At 35.0% G+C, this 10,296-nt stretch overlaps 1 long non-coding RNA gene across 1 annotated transcript; it reads left to right on the plus strand.

Moving 5' to 3' along the window:
- Window positions 1-364: 364 nt before the first annotated feature.
- On the plus strand, window positions 365-9,062 carry LOC140322666 (uncharacterized). Its single transcript, XR_011919227.1, has 3 exons — window positions 365-424; window positions 2,246-2,463; window positions 8,733-9,062. It is a non-coding gene; the product is annotated as an uncharacterized lncRNA (long non-coding RNA).
- Window positions 9,063-10,296: the final 1,234 nt, after the last annotated feature.

The following is a 10,296-nucleotide window of genomic DNA, read 5'->3' on the forward strand; positions in this document are numbered from 1 at the left end:
GCCGTAAGTAAAAATTTTCTGCAGGTTATTGAAGCAGAGCAGTGGTTTGTATATGTGTATGTGGAATTTGTGCTTCTACATTAGACTGATGGGTGAAACATCTCAGATCAGAATGTGGCAAGTACCAGCTTCATACAATGATCTTTTACTTAAATAAACAGAATTTATAGATTCATTGAAACCTTTGATAATAAAATCCTGTCTAGACTTGCAACTAAACTGGTAAAAAAAAACACGTGGATAATTTCCCCTACACAAAGGATATACCTCATCAGACCCTCTCATGTCCGTCTGCTAGTCACATAAAGCTGCTTAACATTCTGTTAATAAAACCCCTGGTGCTGAACTTCTGTTGCAACGTCTGCCACTCTCAGCTTGACCAGTGGCTATTGCATTGCTGACTGCTACCGCCAATTAAACCTGGGTAAGCAAATTAATCTATCCCATTTTGATTTCAATATATAATATATGCTGTATTGCCAGTGTCTACCATAAGGAATTTTAAAATTTATGAAAAACAATATTAAATATTCATGGTAAAAGAAAATTTCTCTAATATTACAAAATGTTTTTTTCTTAGCAGTCCTTTATTGATTTTACCATTGTATCTTCTTTAGCTCCTAAAGTGTCCTCACCAAATTCTGCCTCCACATATATAAATCTTCTAGTTGATTATATCCAAGTGTCCTCACCAAATTTTGCCTCCACATATATAAATCTTCTTTCTGATTATATGTTTCCATTACCTCCAGGCTCAGGAGCTATTGCATGGTCTGCTTTGGTTACCACTACATCCTTGATTGGGTCTATTTTAGGTCGATAAGCTCAGAACAAATTTTTTTACATGAGTGCTAGATTTGCATCTACATGCAGTCAATATTGAATAACAATATAAAAATGATATATGTTTCTCCGTAGAAATACAGCTTCTAAAGGTCCACAACCTTCTCCACAACTTTAGCCCAATCAAACGTCGCCTTGGGGGCTGCCACTGTTAACCTTCCTCTGAAAATGCTACCTGTCTGGTTTGTTATGCAGACTCTCCGGCCCAAATACTTTTACTCTGATCTGGAACAAGTATACAATTTAGGAAAGTTTGAGAGGAGTCACCAAGGATCAGATGACGGAAAGACATAAAGCATTTTAAGAGAGAATGGCATGCTGTATTCCTCAGTACAGGTTTTCTTTAATCTCCCTCCACAGGCTGCTAAAAAGCTGTCCAACTCCAGTCTTTAAAGGCCAGGATCCCCACACATTTTTATACATCAGTAAGTGGAGATAATTTTAATTTACAGTCAGGGATTTGCTTAGTTTTTATAAAAATCCTGGCATGTATGTGGAACTTGAAGAGTGGAGATGGAAACCAATATTAGGCCCCAATAACACTTGACCACTGCTGTTATAATGTGATAATGCTATGGGTGTAGCACAACACAGCCTATACATGTTCATTTGCAGGACAACAATACAATTTAACATGCTACAGTGTATTTCGTGCATTACATCAGATAAAATATTAAATATAGTATGTCAAATCATTTATCTGCTAGGGTGCCCCATTTAAATAGGCTGTCCTAACACAGTGCATGGTAATGTGCTACATAATGTGTGTTAGTGGAGTTACCACAACACACCGACCACATGTCCTATATCAGCATTTTACTTCTTTTGTTTTAATTTAACACATGCTTCATGGTTTCCAGCAGACTAGTGGCAAGGATATACATTTAGCCCAATTTATATCCAGTCAGGTAAGCCTTACAAGCTTTCCCTATTACTCCTGTTTTCTCTCTTTTCTACCAATGGATACACTTTTCTTTCAATTTCTCTCTCTTTTCTTGTACAGAACAAGTTGTCTCTTAACTGTCATCCAACATTTTACAGTTTTAGAAGCAAACGCCTGGGCACAATATTTCCTATATGTTATTTAAAGAAAAAAAGAGGCAGCAGTACAATATGTATACAAATGTAGCATCCGTGACCTGTATCCTTCAGATGAAATCCATTTGGAACACAGAGAAGGAAGAATGACAGAGACAGGGTTATAAGTGGTACTTTCCTTTGATTATTGGCAGATGGATTTGTATAGACATGTAATAGTACATATTTCTTTTATTCCTTTTGAAATACAAAAAGTCTGCATTCTTGTCTTCATTTCTTGCATTGCATACAGTCTTTTATTTTGATGTGAAACAGTAAAAACTAACAATAAATTGTCATGCTGATCTCATCCATCCTCTTGCAGTAAGAGATGCTGAACATCTGAACAGAACAGGTGGGGGCTGAAGGTTGGCCAACTACTCACTCTGCTCAGTGTCTCCCAGAAGAATGATGTTTGGCAATCTGTAGTGGGAGATCCAAAACAAGTCATTTGAATCAGCACTCAGGCTAATGCACCTCAAGCCATCGTGCCCCATTGTACCAGCCAGATATCAGAGAACCAGATGTTACTAATTCTACCAGGTATGTTGGCTGGGATGATGCATCCAGATATTGGAAGCGGGTTTACATCAAAAGATAGACTTGTAGCAAATACAGTAAACCTCATCCAGATAATTTTTTTCTGTAAAACTGTAGAAGGATTTTTAATTAAATTTATCATAAAACTATATATTTATTCATTTATTACAAGCTAATATTAAAATCAAGTCTGTGATGGGGTCAATGTTCTGCTTGCGTATTATTCAGGAGAGTTTACAGGAGGAAGAGAGAGCAAATAATTGGAACTACTAGTAAGGTACTCACTGGGAGTACAAAATATAGGCTAAGGGTGAGGCAGTGGGATAGATACTGAAAAGGATTGTCTACCTTGCAAATGGATTAGAAATGGGTAGTTCACAGGAGTGTGCATTATCTTAACCATGGTGAGAGGTTGGGCGTACAATGCAAATATGTTTCCCCAATATGTTTTACATTCTATCTTGAGCTGATTTTTAATACAGTTGACAATCGAAAATCTGATCGATCCTGGATAATCGATAAGCAATCGATAATCCGGATTTTTCAGTTTTCCCGCATTTTCAATACAGGGACTGCAGTACACTGTTTGGCCACTAATGTTTTGATGGCACTGTTCTGCAGAAACAGCTGTTAGGTCTTGTTTGCCATGGTGCTGCGAGAGGAAGGCTGGCCTGTGTGTGCCAGGGAGGGAAGTATAAAAAAAAATCTGGAATTTTGGAATTTCGACAATTTTGATTGTCAACTGTACATGGGAAGTTTTCAAACACATAGAGATATTTTGTATATTTGAGTGCATTGCAGAGCATTTCACAATGTAGTTGGTGTTTAATAAATAATAATAATAATATATTATATATTAATATTATATAATATTATATTATAATAATATATTTAATAATAATATTATTTAAATATATTTCTAGAACACACCAGTGAGCGCAGGACAGAAAACCGTAACTGGAAAATCTTTGTCTCGGTCCTCTGTGTTGCTGACTGGGTGTAATATGTCTTATGTACCATATGCCAGTGGAAACCCCTTCAATGATCAGCTATTTAAATATCACTGCTGAGCTGTTCTTCCAGATTTTGCACAGACAATACAACCTGACCTTGGAAACTCATTTGACAGGTTTTTAAGATCTGACTGTGTCATTAAATTATGCAGAAGATATTTCAAGTGCTGTAAGGACCTGATAAAAACCAGGACTGCATGAAGATGCAGCCACTTTTCGGCTATGTATTGTGGGTTAGCAGAGTAAACAAGTGAAATTAACATGACCTTATTATATTACCTTTCAGTTCCATTAAAAAAAAAATTAAGTTTGAATTTTAAATCGCTTACAATTTCCCCTTGAATAATCCCCTAGGGGTTAAAATGGTGTATCCCCAACATGCATCCCTAAATAGGCATGACCACTGTATTTCCTTAAATCTCTTCCCAGAAGAATGTCTCACTCCCTTGACATTAGAAAATTGTTGACCAAAAAATGAAGTCAGTAAAAGGCAAACATGGTAATGACATTTTCAGAAAATAAATGCCAGTCCAGTTGCATTACATGGCATTTTATAAATGCCTACAGTTTAACTTTCATTTACCTAGTGCCAGCACAGATTCACACACTGGGCTTTATAATTGGTTTCTAGCCAGGACTGCAGCTCTCCTTTGGGATTGTGCTGTTCAAGCCAATTATTGATGTAGGAGCAGGTGTTTGCCATCACTCTGATTGATTGCAAAGTGGCAGGATAGGCATGGGTGCAGAGAGCTAAACTGTGGAGGGTCCTAATCAGAAACGTAAAATACAGGAAAAACTGGCGTTCCAAAAAAACCAAGATAATGATGCAGTGAGCTTTTTAAAGGTGGCTTAGACTTTCAGGGCATAAGAATGACAAATGCATTAAAGGAAAGTTTTGTTAAAAAGATTTAGCTTCCTTATTAATGTCAGGACATCAATGGTGGTACAAGTACAGAGTACCTTTTAATAAACCTTTTATTTACCTTTTATTAAACATGTAATTTATGTGTTTTATTATTTACACATATAATAATTGTACACATTTGTTTTAAAGCATTTAAAGATTAGGACAATTGCTATGGTTTAGTATTGCTTAACATATCTGATTCCTTAAATCAAACTTAGCTCTTATAAATCTGTATTTTTCCAACTGACTGTCAAGCATTTTCTACATAAATTCTGCTGTGTATCAATCCCCTACAATCACTTAATCAAAATTAAAAAATATTCAAGATGGACGGTGATGGGCAGATTTCTCTGTTCAGATAATAATTAAGCTCAGCATGTGTCTCATCCTAAATGGCAGGGTTGGGGCACCTCTGCACATCAGAGCTGTCATTTCCAGCACTTTTACCACTTTTTGACATTGCTTAGTCGTCATTAATAATTAATGTCTTATTATCTGGATGAGTGAAGCAGAATTGCACCAAGAAAAAAATGAAAGGGGAAAAAAGCTATTTTATTTTGGCAAGTAGCTTGTTTATAGGGGTTCAAATGGTTCAAGAACAAAAATATATTCTGGAAAATATTTTGTTTTTACCCAATGAGGTAGTGAAATCTGTAAAAAGTCAGCGGTTAAGTATGTTGCCAAGAATATCAAATACAATTGATTGGGAGGTTGTAAAAACACTGCCCTTACCATACTATAGGCTTAGTAAACAAATAGATACCCAGATCTGTGATAAAATGACCGTGGTACAAAAGAAAATAAAATACTAACAAGTTATAAAGAAAACTACAAAGAAATATATATTTTTTTTATTTTATCATGCTTTTATAATTTTATATTTTTTTTTCTTTAGAAATACAAAAAAAACAATTAAATAATAATACATTATACAAATTCTGGTTGATGTATTTATTTGAAATATTTAAATTATATAAATCCATTTTTTGTGAAGTGTCTGTAAAGCTAAAACACATAAATAAGAGGTTGAGCTTGGCGGGAATTTTTATCCTGAATGTCCAAACCCACCCCAGACGACTTTCCATTCTCTCTATTACAACATTAATGCTGGCTGAAATAATACAAGCAGACAGACAGCTAATGGTTATTCACCATACTCACCAGTATCACTTTTGGTTTCCCTGCAGCTGATCATTTCCCCATCACTAATTTACCATATCTTGGTCTGCGCTATGTCTGTGTGTGGAGGTGACTATCTTGGCTTCCTAATTTCAGAGCCTCCAGCAAAAATAACAGTGAGCAGAACAGTGATGACAAATCACACTAGATATTTAACAAGATTTGGCAGTCACATTTAGAGAAATGAAAGTTTTTTCTCAGGTTTTTTTTCACTTTTGGAAATATGTTCACCATTTTTAGAATGCCTTATTTATAAGTGTCCACAAGTTTTGTTCAGGGTTTCAAAAGGAAAGAATTGGGGTAAAGTAATACTTCTGGCAATCAAAAGCTCTGTCCAAAGTGCCATAAGCAGCAATAGTCTTACATGGGGGCAGGCTATTGAAACTTTTGAGACTTGCAATAGGCTCAAGAGTTACCATTAGGTTGGAGAACAAACACCACTGTTCTGTATTGTTTCTTATGGCATTCTCTACTGGCAAAAGCTAAGTTAGTTAGTTAGTTAGTCTAGTTATGTTTTTTTTAGATCCATGGTAAACTACAGCATTTTACCAACACTCAACTGTGCAGTTGAGCAATTTTGTGCATACAATTTCACACAGTTGCATTTGTGGTAAAGTTTGTGGCATTGTTCCTGGATGTGACATTTACCTTTTGGCTGCCCTTAAGTGACCCATTGACTTGAATGGGAATATGTTCCAGTTGCAGTAAGCTGCAGTTGAATGCAGTTGTTTTGCAGAAGTGTTGCTCTAGTTGCTGGAGGTCTAGAGATGGCCCATTATACCTTGCAGTTCTATAATGCACATTCAACCGTATGACACTGTGTTCATCAAATGCTGTGATTACCTCTAACTCTAACTAAACCACATGATTTTAGACCTCATGTCTGAAAGAGGATTACAGCACAAAAGCAGCACACTAAAAAGTGGTGATCTTTTAAGCTGATTGTCACTTCATAATTTTTTTTAAAAATTTAAAATTCAAATTACATTTGCGAACTGCAGTGAAAAAATTGAGAACAAGATGATTTGACTCAAAGAAGACGGGCTTGTATGAGGAAGTGGAGCAGAGATGACAAACAAACGACTGGCCTGGAAAGGTCCTCACACTCCTCGGGGTACCACAACTTTATGGCACAGGAGGCACAGATTTATTGAAGTACAAAAATAACTGTATAGGTAGGTAATGCTACTAGTAATGACTTTTTGCCTGAAGCTTTTAGATTCCCAGAAAGATATTTCTTATATTCGGTGACCTGCATGTGGTACTATTGCAAATTCTCTGCAAAGATAAACTGCATAATAAATTGAAGAATAAAAAGTATTCAAGTTGGTGCTTTGCCTAACCACAGTGAAATTGTTTGCTGACAAATGAAATGATAATCACTTTAGAACCAAATGCATTCTTTCCATAATTAAAAACAGGCATTTTATAGGGTAACTGGCTTCAAATCTGATCCCTGTAGAGTTTTATAAATCATTTTGTGCGATAACTGACTGGGAAGTGTCTGCACAGCAGCTTGAATACCAGAATCTGATTGCAGCGATACCATTATCTATATACATTCTTCACAATTTTTTGTTAGTTTGAAAATTTAAACAGGTACTACAATGTGCCCAATACAAAGTAATGTGGGTTGTATTAACGGCCAGTAGTTAAGCTAGGTACACACTTGCAATAAATATTGTTAGAAAACGAACGACTAACGATTATGCATGATTATGCACAAATATTTTAATCTCATCTGGACCTTTATAAAATTTTATCAGAAATCTTTCTTTATATTTAACCATGAGTAATGTCTGACTATCCCAATATCTAAATAGGCAAAGCCACAAAGCCAGAATCAAATCTTGAAATATCATTAAGGAACTATGGCTAACCAATAAAAACATTTCCCATAGGTGGCCATGGGGCCATGGGTAGGGTGCTGCCAAAATACAGGAGTGTGTAATGGTAAACACACCAAAAACTCCCCACCTATTTGAACTCATGCAAATAGTGTACTTATTGAAAACAGTGCTTTGCCTTCATTGCTTCTTGTATCACCAGTTACCTCCAAACTTCTATGGCAGGTTGGAAATAAATTGGTGGCTGTTAGAAACTTCTTAATAATGCCACTAAAGTGCTGAGCAGGTGTCTCACTTGTATGCATGTCAGGACTTCATTTTTAAATATGAATTATCACCATGATCATATATGCTAGTAACAGTAATATTAATGATTTTGTTGGAAGTTAGGCTATGTTTATATGCTAATGATACACCATTATTCTTTGATAACTCTTAATACATCTATAATCCATGCAATAGTTACAATCTACACACAAAAGACAATACAGGCCTGGAAATGCACCAGTCCACATTTTTAATTCTCCTTCTAGAAAATTACTTTTGCACTCCTTATCAGCTACAATAAATATTACTTATTGTATCTCATTTCAAAGTATGAGGCATCCACATTTCAGACAAATTTAGGGCACTAACTGTCAAGCCATTAATACAATATGCTATTAGTTTGAATTCAAAATTTCCAATTAGTGTCACTGGAAAAATATATGTTTTTAAGACCTTATATTGATTTTGTTACTAAAAGTATTATATGTCTTGCAACATTTCTCTTATATTTTGGTGAAAATGAGATTTCAGTGCAATCTTACCATTTTGGGGAAATTTATTGAATTGAGAGGTTGAGAAGTTGATTGGATTTTTATTTTTTTTTAAGTATGCAGTGAAAAAGTTAGAAAAGTGAAAGTACCCAAATACAGGTAGTCCCCGAGTTAAGGACATCCGACATACAGACAACTCCTAGATACAAACGAGGTGTGCAGGAGCATGGCTTTATGGGGGAAGGAGGGTGGTTTGCATGACTTGCAGAAGTCTTTTGGTTGTAACTCTTTAATGACCAAGACAAACTCTGCAGTTGTTTCTTTTTGCATATTTAAGCACAGCTTGCTCCAGAAGTTATTGAATGTCTAGGCTCTATAAAGTTTTTTTTTTTTTTTGCTTTGTTTGGGATTAGCTCACAGTGACGGTTTTATACAATAACTGACACTATGCTGCCTAATATTATGTTGAGAAAAACATGTGTCCTAATTGCATTAATTACAATAATGTACCTGTACCTACTTACATTCAACTTACAAACTTACAATCCCTATCTTGAATGTAACCCAGGGACTACCTGTAATGAAGAAAAACTATTTTCAATCCAGTGATGCATCATTCTTAAGATTCCTTGCTGGCATCTTTTTCCTGGATTCTTCTTGGTGTGGAATCTTCGGTTATCCTAATTACTCACTGGGGTATGATGGAACTCCAACACATGAAGGAAATTCATCCTTAAAAAGAAAACAGAAGATGGCAGGAGAAAAGTAAAAATCTATCTGTAATAAAATAAAAAGAAAACTTCCTGGTTGCAATTGTTTTAGGTTAATTTTTTGTATTTTCTTCTTTAGCATTTCCATACACAAAATGTACAAAAATAATGAATATACAAATACAACATTAAACTAATTTTTACAAATACCAACAAAGCCCTCTTTATAGTTAAGAAAAAAAAAATATGTGATTGTATTATTATTTGATTATTTAGGACTTTTCTATTCTCTGTTTATTGTGTATCTCTAAAAATATAATGTGTAATACAAAAAATCCCTGTATTCTGACCTCATTTATATGGCACAATAAGCATCCAAATTGAAAATGAAGTACATTTCAGAGACCATGAAACACAGGATAGGTATCTCTCCCAAATTTCCATTTATATTATGCAGCTGTGCAGTTATATCATCTATCCTCTCGGATTAACAGGCAGCATTTTACAGAGAATTCCCTTTTACCAGGTAATAGGGATATAAATCATTACAAAATTGGACTTTTTATAGCTATGATTGAAGGGATACAAAGGCCCTCTAGTAAGTAATTCTTTGCTTAAACAAGCATTACAAATCTGAATGTTACTCAACACTTAATTTGCAAGAACAAGATAGTCCCATTTACACCTTGAACAATCACCTATGAACCAATCGCTCTTTGCCAGGATTTCTGAACCATAAAACAAGCATTTTCTCGATAAACCACAGTATTATTCATATATACCAAATTACTGTGTTTTTAGTTTATAACAATTGAGGGGTCACTGATGCCTACAAAATAAGTTATTGTTCAGATATATTCAATACATGTGATTTTTTTAACAAGTATTTAAACATCAGTAGTAAGTTTGTAAAGGAAAATGGCTGTCTGACCATATATACCACAAGTTCCTATGCTTGTACAATTTGGATGGATTCAAATCAAAAGGGGCGCATTCACACTAGTGTGATCCCTTCTGGTTTATTAACACATTCTACAGCATGAGTACTTTGAGTTAAAGCAGCCTATTCATTATAAATGGAATGAAAACACACCACAATTATATGCACTGCACTGTTCTTGATAAGCTGTCTCTGACTGCAACCTGTAGCAGTACTCTCAGGAAGAGAAGGGCAAGAGGTACTGATCTAATCTGTATTGTATCTAGCCAGTATTAAAACATATACAGAATAACATACAATGTTTACACAAAAAATGTTGTAAATAGACCTTTACCTTTTTAACCACCTGAGCGTTACACTGAGGTGTAGATTTCTGTACCAAAAGTAATCCACTGCTTTTCATGAAATTTTTTTTTTAAATTGTAGACCTGTAACTTACAGAAATATGTCCGAACAGGGGTTCTAGTAGATAATATGAATAT

Source organism: Pyxicephalus adspersus, chromosome 1 (assembly GCF_032062135.1).
Source record: "Pyxicephalus adspersus chromosome 1, UCB_Pads_2.0, whole genome shotgun sequence".
NCBI classification, from domain to species: Eukaryota; Metazoa; Chordata; class Amphibia; order Anura; family Pyxicephalidae; genus Pyxicephalus; species Pyxicephalus adspersus.